This window comes from Humulus lupulus, chromosome 2 (assembly GCF_963169125.1).
Source record: "Humulus lupulus chromosome 2, drHumLupu1.1, whole genome shotgun sequence".
Taxonomy (NCBI): Eukaryota; Viridiplantae; Streptophyta; class Magnoliopsida; order Rosales; family Cannabaceae; genus Humulus; species Humulus lupulus.
The window spans coordinates 283,664,690-283,679,326 of record NC_084794.1 but is presented as its reverse complement, the minus strand read 5'-3'; the positions used below and the strand labels follow the sequence as shown (position 1 = coordinate 283,679,326).

Genomic DNA, 14,637 nt, shown 5'->3' with positions numbered 1-14,637 from the left:
ATAAGATAACACACAATCACTTGAATATAGTACAGTCTTCATAAATCGGATTGATGAAAATGTGATCACTGAAAAAGAAAATACTTTTTTGCCAAGTTAAGAGACGACAAAGCCACCAGAACAATGTCTTCCCATATATGGAAAAAAAAACATTAAGAAGGCACTATTTCAAGGAACTCTTATAAGCACTTTTTTTTAAAGGAACTCTTATATACATCTCACTCACCTATTTATTAAGGTCATGGAAAGCCTCCAAATGTGATAGTGCATCGACCCCTGCCAAGAGTGCAATCATGCCCTGAAATCATTCCACAAAAATGTTAATTAAGGGTTTCCTAAACTTCAGAGATGTGATATCACATTTCAACATGGAAAGCAACATGATAAGACTTAAAACTTACTGTTATTGGGGAGTCTGCACCAAGGCTTTTGTCACGGAAAAATGAAGCCGAATCCATTGACGCCACAGTCAATATAATAGGCTTACCCTGATCTGAGGAGGAGATATTAAGCAGAGGAAGTGATGACCAAACACTGCCCTTCATAATTATGAGCAATAGTTAAATTCAAAGTAATTTAGGAAGGTCAAAAGAATAAAGATAAGAAGAAATGTGTTGATCTTCTAAATATGTGTTTCAAACACTGAAAGTTGATGGAAGTAAGTTTCAGCATCAAAGATTTGAATCCTACAAAGCTCAACTATAGACCAACATACATATTCTTTTGACCTCCCCTGTACAAATAAAACTGAGAAAAAGAATCCCATGAAATCTTCCCCACTCAAAACAATAAATACACACACACACACACACACACACATATATTTACATATAATAATATAAAATCTAATAAGAAAGAAAATGAAAACCAAGCCAATGAGAATAAGGACTACATTCTAAAATACAAGTCAGATTTCGAACTCAAAAGAGAGATGAGACACAAATACAAATCGTGAACCACATTTAGAGCTGTTAGACTTCATTATGGATACCAACAAATGCAAAATGAGTTACCTGTATCCCCCTAATGGAAGGCAGGTCTCCTCTTTCAAACAAGATTCTGAATCACGAGTTCCAGCTTTCACTGTCTAATCAAAACAAATGTATCACAGATTACTTGAAAACATCATTAAGCCAACAACCAAAAAATGTCTGCAAGATAAAGTCAACAAAATGCACTAGAAAGTTAAAAACAAACAAGCTACCTGCATCACAAGATCAAACTCAACCACAACAGTGGTATAAGATCTCTGTCTCTTCAAAATTTCTTCAAAAACCTGCATATGAGTGACATCAAAAAGTTTATTAACAATAAACTAAAGCTGCCAAAAAATTGTCTTGTGGTTGGGGGGGCAAACATCAACAACAATTAAATACAGTCCATTAATATGAAAATTGAAATAACTAGACTTTTTCTTTTAAAAGTGGTTTCACTTCTTCAGTGGACGGTACAAAATGAAAACCAAATGAAATGACACTTACTACCTCTTGGATGGTCTTCGTACTACTCTCCGAGAGCAAGAATACAGGAAAATCATACTTGTTCCACAATATACCAGATCCCTGAAAATGTGGAAGGAAGTTGTTGGTCCAATATATCAAACAGAATGTTAAAAGATGAAACACGAACAATACATTAGATAAGTTTGGCATTTATAACCAGTAAAAGTAAGGAGTATATAATGTTCTAACTTTTAATGTGTGAAACACATTGATACTCACCTAAACAAATGTGACAGGTAGAATTTAAGTTGTTCCATGTTCTTCAAGTAGTATAATAAAGGTAAGAAAAATTATATTTTTACAATATCATATATTTGTATATTGTACCAGTGCTTACCCCAAGAATTTAGTCACTCTCATGATCAGTAGAGATTCACTTGAAAGAAAAAACAAAAAACCCCAACTCCATAACCAGTATTATACACACTATAGCTTAAGGTATGGGATAAGTGAATAGAACATAAACCAATGCTAACAGTTTTTCTTTCAAACTAATAACTTAGAAGTGGCTAAGGATCACACCAATTCCTTAATTAGAAGACCAGTGATCACAAAAGAATAATACTTTTTTAAAAAATCCCAAATTCTAATTCTTTTTCCTTAATGAAAAAAAATAGCATAAAGTTACAAATCTTATATTTAACTATATGATAACTTGAAAGTACAGATAACATTAAAAAAAAAATCAAAGCAAATATATGCAAGAACTACTTTGCTCAAACTATAAACTACCAAAAAGAAACATTTTATATTTGTCAAAAACAAGAGAAGAAGAAACATTTTACTGATCCAATACATATGAAAAGTTTTGTGTAGTCTTGGCAATGCACCACATCTTTTAGAGTGTAAAGTTCTGCTGCCGTTGGACAGAATTGGAGCACATATATATAAATATATATATATATACACACATATGGATTTCAAAGTAAATACTTTTAGATTCCAATGCTGGCAATGTCAACAAGCACTCAAATCAAATAGCACTAAACTTCCAATCTCACTGCAAAAAGTTCAATTCTAAAGTTTACAACCCTCTAATGTGAGTGTGAGTGTGTATTTTTTAACTTACCATGTGAACAATGCAAGATAATTGCAAGATTTACTTTGATGAGGCAAAGATTCATTGTTGAGCTCCACTTCAATATCAGATAGAAGATGTTTCAAAAGGGCCACATGAATTTTCCCAAGCAACAAGGAATCCTGAAAGGCATGTTAGAGAACATATTATAGCACTGAAAGAACTTAAATCAAAAGAGGTAAGATCAAAAAGAGAAAACAAAATGTTACACAGAAGGTAAGTAAAGTCAGATTAAAGATGAAATAAAACCTTGTCATGAAATGCTTGAGCAAACTCATCAAGGGTGAATGGGCAGACATCAATGACAAGAGAGTAAGTATAGAGGAAATGGAAAATCTGCCAACAGAAGTCAACACATATTTTAAGATTAATGCCAATGATAGGTAATTGTCTCAACTAAATGCCTTAATATATTGCCATTTCAAAACACATGGAGAAGAGAAATGGTGGGGTGGAGACCAGCATTTCACAATAGAGGAAAAAAAATAGGATGATAAATCTTCTCAGTCAGAAACAGTGTTATTGGCAAATAACATACAAAAGGTTCCAATGATGCAAGAAAACATTGTAATCAGTAAAATACACTTCACATAAAGAAATTCAACCCTTGACCAAACCCTGTTAACAACTTTTGTTTCCTAACATGAAAAAACAAAATGGGCAGAGTTGAGTGAATCAACAAAAATATGAAGGATGATGAAAAACTTACACAAACCAGGAATGTCCTCAACTTTGACAGCTTTCTTAGGAATACCAGCTTCTTTCTTTTGAAAGTCAATCCCCGGATAAACAATGTGACAGTTCGAGAGCTCTCTTATCTTTTCATCAATTGCCTGTCTCTGGCGGTGAATCATAGTTGACAAGTCAATATATGGAAGCTTTGGATCAATTTTGCATTCCATAAGGATTCCTCCATCATAATCTTTTATGTACCCTTGCCAGCGATCTTTCTCCAAGTGAATCTCCTTTGTAAAACCCATAGCCTTTAACTTGAAACTCTAAAACTAAACAAGTACTTTGTTATTAAATAATGAAAGGCTTTTAGGGAAAACTCTTCAACAATATTTGAAACTCTAAAACTATGTCTCAAGAAAATAACTAATTTAAAGATAAGAGGCATGCCTTTTTTTTCTGGCAGATTTTCTTTTCTAAGCCAATAAACATTCTCCTATAAATGCGTACCAAGACATCAACAATTTTCAACAATTTTTATTATGGGATAAATTATTTCCACTTCATCAATCTTAAACCTCACACATGGAGCAAAAATAGTGTTACATACCCTTAATGAAATGCAAATATTGGCTATTATGCCTAAGATTGTTGTTAAAAGAAAAAGTATAAACTCAAGCAGCACCAAGTCTAACATAGAACCCAACTAACAAATAATAATTGTATTATATATGCCCAAAGAAAGAGTGACCCGGATGAAGACCTCCTTCACAAATGAATCAAATACAAAGAAACCCTCATCACAAACCAGTAGCTATTTCGGTATACTAATCAAATTAAAATGAATCTTAAAACTGAAAAAAAAAAATTTAAATACCCAACTTTTGCAAGCTCAGAACACTACTGTCGACGCCAAGCCTATCACTTGCAAGACAGAATGAGAAAGACAGAAAGAAAACGAAGAGTGAATGAGAGTAGAAGAGAGTAAATGCAGGGAGGGACAACAAAAAACAATCAAATACTTTATAAGTACATATACACATAAATATATATTTATATATTGATTATATGTAATCTGTATATAAAAAAAAATTCACCTCACAGAGATGTTCTTGCTTCCAGCAGGGGAAAACCGTCGTGACTTACGTGAGGGAAAGTGAGATACCAGCGTGATGTACCAGCTTGCTCCATCGACTCAAACAGGGGAGATACCGCCATTATGTGCTTCAGAAGCTCGCGTGAGTCGTGAGAGAGAGAGTGCTCCACCGACGTCGTGTGCTCCACCGGCGTCGTTGAGAGAGAAACCTATGAAATCACCAGTGATGAGAACCAGAGAAGGGTTTATTAAGATTGTAACGCCCTGGATAGCCAAGACCGTTACACTGTGTGTTTATAAAGTGCCAGACTTGCTAACCAAGTCATTAGTATAAAATCGTGTTACTAAAACTGTAAAGGAACTAGGGTTAAAAGCGTTTTGGTCTCAAAAGTCACATTTTCATTAGGAAACATTGTTTATTTACACGGGATCCCAAAAATATCAGTTTAAAGGCCATCTACAAAAGTTACAAGGTACAAATACATTAACCAGCCATACTAAGGCAAAACGAGCAGTTAGGTAATCCCTGTCCTGACTCACTCCTCGACCATGGTGATCGAACAGCTGGCTATGTACATTTCATCTCGGAGCTCTCCACCTCAGGCTTGGTCCAGCTTGCCCTTGCCTTTACCTGCACCACGTAGCACCCGTGAGCCAAGGCCCAGCAAGAAAACACAACAACAACAGAGCATGAACAGTTAACAAACAAATCAATAACTCATATTGCATCTCATAAACTCAGATATATCATCAGTCGGTATAAACAAGTATTTCACATACTAGGCATTTCAGTTCATAATACACAATTCACCAACGATAACTAGGGCTAGCGCTCACAGGCTGCTCCCTCTGTTATCCTGTTATCTTTGGCTACCAGTGGCCAATCTGCGCTCCGCGCGCTAATTTCATGTACGGTACTCTTAGGCCGCTTCTACATGTCCCATGGCATGATACCAACGTTGACACGATACAATCCTCGGGAGCACTTAGTCCCATCTCACTCATACAATCGGGTGCAGTTTTCTTACCTTTCAATTCACTGGTTTCCGATGTCACGAAGCCGCGAGCACGGTCCTCTACCCCGAGCCTCTCCAAAGTTCTAATCACAACACAAATGAAACATCCTTTGTCACTAATCAATCCATAGCTACCTCCCCGGAACCAATCCCACACTCTCGGAACCCCCAAAACCCTAAAACAATACACCGAAGACATCCCCCGAACCCCCGGAGCAAAGGCCCAGAATTGCAAAAATTCATGTCCTGAAGTTGGCCTTGAGCCGCGGCGCAGCCCTGTAGGGCCGCGGCGCCCAGCAAGTCAGGGGCCTCGCCCTGCCCAGAAATCAACCTCGCGCTGCGGCGCACAAGAACAGCGCCGCGGCGCTCCTTCGCGAGCCCAGAAAATCTGGGTTTTCCCTGCGTTTTTCCCGAACCCAAATCACTCCAAATCATCCCAACTTCATACCCAAGCCCCAAAACTAATTTAAAACCCCACATAAACCAACCAACAACCTATAAACACTATAATCCAGCTCAACTACACAATCACCCACAGAATTCACACTCAAATTCAGATTTAAACCTTTGAACCAAAGCTTGAGACATATGTAAGCCAGCCCCTTAGGACTCCTAAACCAGAACAGCTACGAAAATCTAAACATGATGCACTCTTACCTCAATCAAGATCCCAGCTTGAATTCCCCTCAACTCCAGCTGCAATTCACCTTCTCTTTTGATGACTCCAACTCTAAATTCATGCAAAACCAGCCACCAACTTGCTTCAATTCATATTCATCTCTAAAAATTCAGACTTGAAATTTAAACATATTATAGCTAAATCCTTACCTCTGAGTTTTCTTAGCCTAAGCTTGGTTGATAACTTCAAACACCCCTTGATTCTCCTTCCAAGAGCTAAAGTTCAGCTTCCCTTTTCCCTCTTTCTTTTGTTCTTCTTCTAGGTCTCCAATATTCAGCATAAAACCCATCTCTCAAAGTGTTGTACGTATTGTATTTCCTTCAGCTCATACTCATCTATTTACTACCAAAAGACCATTTTATCCCTCTAATAATATCCCTTTCTAACTAGACCTCAAGGGCTTACTTGTCCTTTCACTAGCTTACAATTCTACCACCTCTCCAACAAAACTTGTTACTCTCTATGGTTACTAACAGTCACACAAGTTACCAAATCACCAGTTACCATTATCTAGTTTTCTAAGACCGTCTCGGCACGTGCATCACATTGAAATCACCGCATCCACGTGGTACAAATCACATATCATAATTATCATATAACATAATACACATAGTCATATAACATGCTTAAAATCATAATCATGCATCTTAGTCATAAAAATCACACATAATTCCCATTATGCCCTCCCGGCACGCTAATCAAGGCCCTTAAGCCTTATTAGTGAATTTGGGTCGTTACAAAGATTAAGAAAGGCTCCTTCACACAAGAAGAAGAACAAATCATTATCGATACTAAGGATCCATGGGAAATCAGTACCTTCTCTTGCTGTAAAGTTACGTGGGCGTGAGGCAGAGAACTCGTGAGGCAGAGAAGCTCCACTCTGGAGCGTGACTTCGTGAGGCGGAGAAAGAGCTCGACTCTGGAGCGAGTCTTCGTGAGGCAGAGCTGAGTTGAGGGCGAAGAGACTTCGTGAGGGTGGTGAGGCAGAGATGAGTTGAGGGTGGTGAGTCTTCGTGAGGGTGGAGAGGGCGGAGAGGGCTTCGTGAGTGAGAGATGGAGGCTGAGAGAAAGGGTAACTTAGAGAAAGGCTGAGAGAAAGGGAATTTGGCAGAAATTCATTTTGCCGCCTGAGTTTTTAGTCATATGGCGCCAAAAACAGACTGTGTGTTTTTAATCCCCACTATTCAGTTCCATGTTTTTTAATCCCCCCACTTAATAATAGCACTTCTAAATATATGCTATTCTTTAATGTAATATATACTCAATATTGTTGTAGTGTCTCCTTGAGAGGAAAGAAACAAACGAACGCTCAAGCACTCGTTATCATACAAAACAAAGACGGAACGGTTTTAGAAATTGACGAGGAGATTGATCCGAGGATTGAGGAGAAAGTTGACCTCGAACCTTTAGAGGAGCTCGAAGAAATTCAGCTCGAGGAAACTGATCCCTCGAAGAAGGTGAAGGTCGGAAAACACCTTCAAGACGAGGAAAAATAGCAATTAATTTGTTTTTTGAAGAAAAACCAGGATGTCTTCGTGTGGTCACACTCGGACATGGTAGGGATAAGCCCGAATGTAGCAAGCCACGCTCTAAACATAGACAAAAGCTTTCCCTCAAAGCAACAAAAGCAAAGTCAGCTGGACGAAGACAGAAAGAAGGCGCTAAAGGAGGAGGTTGACAGGTTGAAGGCGAACTGATTCATTAGAGATGCCTTTTGCCCTGACTGGGTAGCCAATCCGGTGTTGGTCCCAAAGCCCAATGGGACGTGGAGAACCTGTATTGACTACTCAGATCTCAACAAAGCTTGCCCAAAAGACTGTTTTCCGTTACCAAGGATTGACCAGCTCGTAGATGCCACAGCGGGGCACGGCCTGATGTCGTTCATGGATGCCTATTCTGGATATAACCAGATTCCCATGCATGCCCTTGACCAAGAACATATGAGCTTCATCACGGATAAAGGGCTATATTGCTATAATGTCATGCCATTCGGGCTCAAGAATGCTGGAGCCACATACCAGCGGCTCGTAAACATGATGTTTTCGGAACAAATAGGGAACAATATGGAGGTTTATGTTGATGACATGCTTGTAAAGTCTCAACTCAACAAGAACCATGTTGATGACCTCGAAGAGTGCTTCGGCATGCTCCGAAAGTATAACATGAAGCTAAATCCTCAGAAGTGCACTTTTGGGGTATCTTCAGGAAAATTTATGGGCTTTATTGTGAACTCTCGTGGAATCAAGGCTAAACCCGACAAGATCAAGGCCCTGATTGACATGCCCTCACCTCGAAGGCACAAGGATGTCCAAAGTCTGACTGGCAGGATGGCGGCCCTAAGCAGATTCATCTCGAAGTCTACTGATCGTGGTCTTCCATTTTTCAACTTACTGAGAGGAGGTAAGAAGTTTGAATGGACAGAGGAATGCGAGCTGGCCTTTCAGGAGCTAAAAAAGCACCTTGTGGAACCATCCATCATGTCAAAACCTGAAACGGGGGAAATACTGTACCTATACCTTTCAACTACCGAACACGCGATAAGTGCAATGCTCGTCCAAGAAGAAGAAAGGGTGCAAAGACCCGTTTATTACATCAGTAAAATATTACTAGGGGCAGAGTCAAGATATCCATTGATGGAGAAACTCGCGCTCAGTCTAATTCATTCATCCCGTAAGCTCCGCCCCTACTTTCAGGCACATCCCATCCATGTGCTGACTGATCAACCACTTAGGCAAGTCCTGTCTAAACCAGAAACTTCAGGTCGACTTCTTAAATGGGCTGTTGAGCTCGGTTAGTTCGAGATCACCTACCACCTGAGAACGACCATTAAGGCACATGCATTGGCGTACTTTATAGTGGAATGTACTAGTATAGCCAACGATGAGGTAATAACCACAGCCCACGAGCTGTGGAAACTTTACGTCGACGGCTCGTCAAATGAAAATGGAGCGGGGGCAGGGGTCATTTTAGTTACCCCCGCAGGAAGCAGATTTCATTCTGCCCTAAGATTTGGCTTCAAAGCGTCGAATAATGAGGCCGAATACGAGGCTTTACTCGCGGGACTTCGTATAGCTAAGGAACTCAAAGCTAAAGCTATACATTGCTACAGTGACTCCCAGCTAGTGGTTAATCAAATCTTGGGTGAATACCAGGCTCGCAGCACGAGAATGGCAGCTTATTTGGAGAAGGCAAAATCCGCGTTAGAGTGTTTCGAATTCTATACAATCGAACAGGTTCCCCGCGAGCAGAAGGATACTTACCGCGGCAGCGAGCTCGATACTCTTCTCATAGAGGACAGTGCAGTCTTGGGTATCGTTCAAGCATTGCCATTGGGGAGCTTCGAGACTGCCAAAGCTCTGGCCGATCCGGGACATAACATCCGAGACCAGCGTAGATCCATGGGACCCAGCGGCATTGTCGACCACATATGCATCCATGTGGGTGGAAAGTGATAGCTTCTGAGCTCGAGAAGCAGAAGGCCTTCTAGAAGGCGGAAATAAGGATGACTGAACCACCACAGGAGGTTGGGACTCAACCATAACGGAGGGACCGACCAGCGAAGTCGGCGCCACTGCAGAGGCGATGACCTGCGAGGACGGCGCCGTTGTGGAAGCGCCGGCCTGGGAAGTTGCCGCAGCGATAGAGCTCGAAACTGGTGGAGCAGGAGGAGGGGTTTTCTTGGATCTCTTGGGGCCCTTGCCCGACCGATCGGTCTTCAGAAACCTCGCTCTGGGACGCTTGCTCCTTTTGGCGCCACCACTTTCAATGATGTTGTCGAGGTCGGAGTCCATCTTGCCTGCACAAGTCACGACACAGAGTGAGTTAGTAAAAGAGAAGCATACAAGTTGTTTCAGTATCACAGACATATAAAGTGATGATAGAAGAAACCTAACTGGAACTCTCCCCCGAGCTCGAGCTTGGGGACCATGAAATTCCCCCGTCTTCAGAGGAGGCGGGGGGAGTGCCTTCCCTATATGTGGGTGATAACCTCCAAAGGTCCCTATAATCGTTGGTCCCGTACTGAACAGCTATCCCGTTCCACACCTCGTCCGTGGTATACATGGTGTCGTATTTCCCGAGCCCACTATCAAACCTATGGACACAGTCATCTACCCAACTCCATATGTAGAAGTGGTATCTATCCTGTGGGCATGAGACTAGCCTATTGGGCTTATGTTTTAGTAAGGTGGGGGACCACATTCTCGAGGTAGGGAGGACTTTACCTTCATCCGAATCTGAGCTCGAGGCTTCGTCATTAGCCTCATTCCCCGACAGCGGACTCCTTATGCGAACTGGAAGTGGAGGCCTCGTTTCTCTCCTCGGAGGAAGGGCGCCTATGGGCAGGGGCACCTACTCCCAGTGTTCATATTTTTTATTGGACCAGTCAAAGGTGGACTGGCCCTCCCCCAAAAGTCTGCACTTTCGGAGCCTATCCTCGTGTAAAAGGTATAAGAGAGACCTCTTGCCATGGGGGAGTTGGAGCAGGGTCTCTCTATGCTCCTTCATTGTCTCGTCAGGAGTGGGACGCTGAAAATTGGCTGAAAGACAAGACATATTTCTACTAAGTACGGATCTAAGAGCTAAAATCTCGAGCACAGAAATAAAGATAACGAGAATACTTATGAATCCGCCTGAACGAGTAGTGTCGAGACGGGGACAGACCGTCTGTCCAGAAGAAGGCTCTTTTGAAATCAGGCGGATGATTGGGAAGATCTTCAAAGACCTTCTTCTCCTTGGGATAGCTCGAGAGATAATAAAAGCCATCCCCTCCCCGAGCTCGGGAGGGGTTACTTTTCAGACAAAAGAGATACAAGATCTCTTGAGGCGAAGGTCCTTTCCACCCCATCTCGTGGTATAAGGACCTCAAGGCAGACAGCACCCTGTAAGAATTGGTGTTGAGTTGGAACGGGGCCAACCCAACGAAATCCGTGAAGTCCTTGAAAAAAGACTTCAAGGGCAACAGTGCTCCCGCCCTCATGTGTTCCTGGCTCCACGCCACATACTTCAACCTAGCGTCATGGCCCCCAGGGGCGAAACAGCTTCGTTCATGGTCGGCCGGAGCTCGACACTTCAAGGAGCCTGACAGGCTGAGGCCGTGGAAAGCCAAGATTTCAGTTATCTAACTAGTTGTGGTAACCGAGATCCAATAGTGCTCGGCCTCAAACATTTCTCTCCTCGGCTGCGAGGAAGAAGGTTCCCCCATTAGTGAAAATTGGAGCTCTCCTGGATGGTATGCGACAGTGACCTTTAGTGCAGGATCGAGGGGAATCGGTCTAGGTCCTGAATTGGATTCCAGATAGAGGGCCTCCCGAAGAACTCTCCTCTTCCCCTCTATGACCTCGTCTATCTGGCGGTGGTAATGAGCTCGAATATCCTCTTGCTCGCGCGCAAGCTCGTACTCCCTTATCCGACGTTGATTCCGGGTGAACAGCGATTCTGGGCTCGGGGTTTTTGGCTCGTAAGGGATTGCCAGCAACGACCCCCACCATCTTTCCAGATTCTGTGACATCTAGCGAGAAAGAAAAAATGGTGAGGGACATGCATGCAAGAGTTGCGAGCTCGAAGTTACGAGCTCGGGGTTTAGGAACAAAACAAGCTATATATTAAGGCCCTTATTAAAGAGTCAGGACGTGCGTTCCACGAGAAAGGAAGGAGAGTGGATAATTTTTTGAAAATCCCGAAAATCAAGGGAAAAAAGAGTGGCGGTTAACCAGAAAAGGCAGCCTTGGGTTTCATGCATTTGTCAAGGCCAATGTTTTTTACCCGAAATCTTGGTGTACAAGAAACGTCTCTTAAAATTTTTAAAACCCAGGAAACAGGAATCTTGTTCAAACATCAAAACTGGATATGAACCAGTGATGTAAATTCTGTGTTGGGAGTCTAAAAAAAAAAAAAAAGCCAAGAGCCAATCGGATAGAAACCTCCTATCATATTATGCTAAGGATGTAAACTAGTACATGCACATACAGAGCAAGAACAGCATGAATAAAAACTAAAAAAATGGAAAACAAAGATTGCATACTTACACAATAATGGCGATTGCAGAGAGATCGTTGACTGAAGGAGAGGTTGCAAATAAGAACTCACGGACTCAAACAAACCAGGGTTTCTTTGTTTCTTTGGCCGAGAAAACATGCACGGGATAGAAGCTTTATAGGAAGGTCTCTGGTTCTGTTTTTCCTTTTTTCTTGCTCCTGGTGAACGGAAATAAAAAAGAAGATGATGAATGGGGTCTCAAATATATAGATGAAAAAAGGGAATTAATCCGGGACGTTGAACAAAATCCTTGTAAAATCCAACGGTCAGGGGTCAATGACAAGATGGCGCCGAAAAGGTGGCAGACGGATGATCGTGGGCATGTTTCCAAGGTACTCAAGTACCAAAAATGAGCAATACCCAGCTGACGCGTGTCCATTTTCAAAAGTGTATGACGGTACAGTTCTCAAAGAAAGTAGTTCAAAAGTTTCCTTCTCTTAGGATTCGAACAAATACTTTTGAGGGGGCAAGATGTTATACCCAGATTTCGAGCTATGCTAAATATGACCTCGAAAGTTGGATTCGCAGCAATTGGACTCGTAAGATTTAGAGTGCTCCAGGACTAAATATCGAGCCTGCAAGACATAGACGACCTCAAATATGGTGACCTCGAAGTGTTCATGAACTCGAAAGGTAGCTCCGAAGACGCATCCATCCTCAGGGATGACCTCGGATCATGGGTCCCGAGCTCGACGCACATACAATCTCGAAAGCCATGTGACCTCGGGAGATGTCTCTAGCTCGAAAGCTGACGAGAAACCTGGGAAGCTAAGGCCTTGGAGATATATGATAAAAACCTTGAATATCTATAAGTGTTGACCATACGAGATGTAATCCTCATTTATTACTATAAATCCCCTAGAATCGTGGGATATTATTTGGTCAGTTATACGTCCCCTGGTCTTCAGGGGACGTTTCCTTTTATATTTGATTATAGGCATTTAAAGCCATTTATTTTATTTACGCAAAAAGAGTAACTACCCAAAATATGTGGGATAGTATTCTGCAGCTTTCTCTATAAATAGAGAGGTCATGCACCATTATAAGGGACCGAAATTCTGAACCTTGGGAGAAAACTCTGGAGAATTCATCCTTGAAGGATTTTCAGAGATAATCTTAAGTCTTAATAAGAAAGACTCGTGGACTAGGCAGATTTAACTGCTGAACCACGTAAAAATCGTGTGTTTGTATTGTCATATTTTAATTGGTCATTATCAGTTATTGTTTACGTGCTCTCCTTTCACTGTTGACGAAAAACGGCGTCAACAATAGGGCATTCAACATGCTTACTAAACAGTTTCTAGCATAATCATGATCATGCACAAACTCAGAGACTCAAGCTCTGGCCAATCTCATATTCATCATTCATGGCATGCCCTAATCATATGTTTCTCGTGCATCACATGCATCACACTTAATCATCCAGCATGCCTCAATAATAATCATATGCAAATGGGCAAGATTGCCAGGCATTCATTATGCTATCAATGTTTACATTTAAACATCCAACATGCATCAATCATAGCCATGCATGTCACATATGGGTGCAGTTTTCTTACCTTGGGTTCGACCGAGAATTAATAAAAGAAATGACCTTTGAGAACGATCAGCTTTTAGTCCTTTAGCGGTCACCTAGTCATAACCAAACATATAGGATACCATTAATAAAAATGACCAACATAGGTTCCCAAACCAATATCTAGCCTCCGGGACATCAATCCACACTTAACCGGGTACTAGGATCAACCCCGAGGCCTTAAGCTAACATCCCCAAGCCAAAAACCTATTTTTCCCAAATCTGCCTTGATGGGCTGCGGCTCACCATAGCCATGCCACGGCTCATCCCCCTGACAGAGACATAATTGCCTCAGAAACCACTTTAGGCCGCGGCACACAAAAGCCAGGCCGCGGCTCATTACCCTGATCAGCCCAAAAACCAGCAAACTCCCCTGCGTTTTCCCTCTCAAACCAGCCCTTCAAATCAACTCAAAACCTCTTCCAAACACTCATTTAAACCTCCAAACATCACCCATAACTCACCCACATCACAACCCAAGTTAAACATCAATTAAACTCCCATTAATTCCTAACTAACACATCAAAATCACAAGCTGAAACTTAATAGAAATAAATAGGGTATAGCTCAAAACTCAGACTTAATTCCTTACCTCAAGCTCGGTTTTCAAACCCCTTCAATGGCTGAATCAAGTCCCTAAGCCCAAACCTTGATTTTCCTAGCTTGTTCCTTCAAATTGGCTTCAAAATTCCAAAAGGAGAAAGAAGAGAAATGGTGTACAGGTGAGGAGAGAGAGGAGGTTGATGTCTCTGTTTTGGCTCTGTTTCTACAGCCTTCCAAACCCCAAAGCTGATATAAATCCTTAAGGTCAAAAGACCATAATTCCCCTAGGCCAATTTAAAAGCTTCTAAACACTCCCAAGGGTAAATCCGTCATTTCGAACCTATACCATTAATTATAATTAACGCTCTCCAATTCCCGCTAATTCCAACATTCTCAAATGCCAATAAATCATACCCCATTACCCTTTAATTCCCGGTAA

General features: G+C 41.6%; 1 long non-coding RNA gene across 1 annotated transcript; it reads right to left on the bottom strand.

Moving 5' to 3' along the window:
* Positions 1 to 413: 413 nt before the first annotated feature.
* LOC133816754 (uncharacterized) lies at positions 414 to 1,270 on the bottom strand. Its single transcript, XR_009885449.1, has 3 exons — positions 1,205 to 1,270; positions 1,014 to 1,087; positions 414 to 534 (listed from the first exon to the last, which is right to left on the bottom strand). It is a non-coding gene; the product is annotated as an uncharacterized LOC133816754 (long non-coding RNA).
* Positions 1,271 to 14,637: the final 13,367 nt, after the last annotated feature.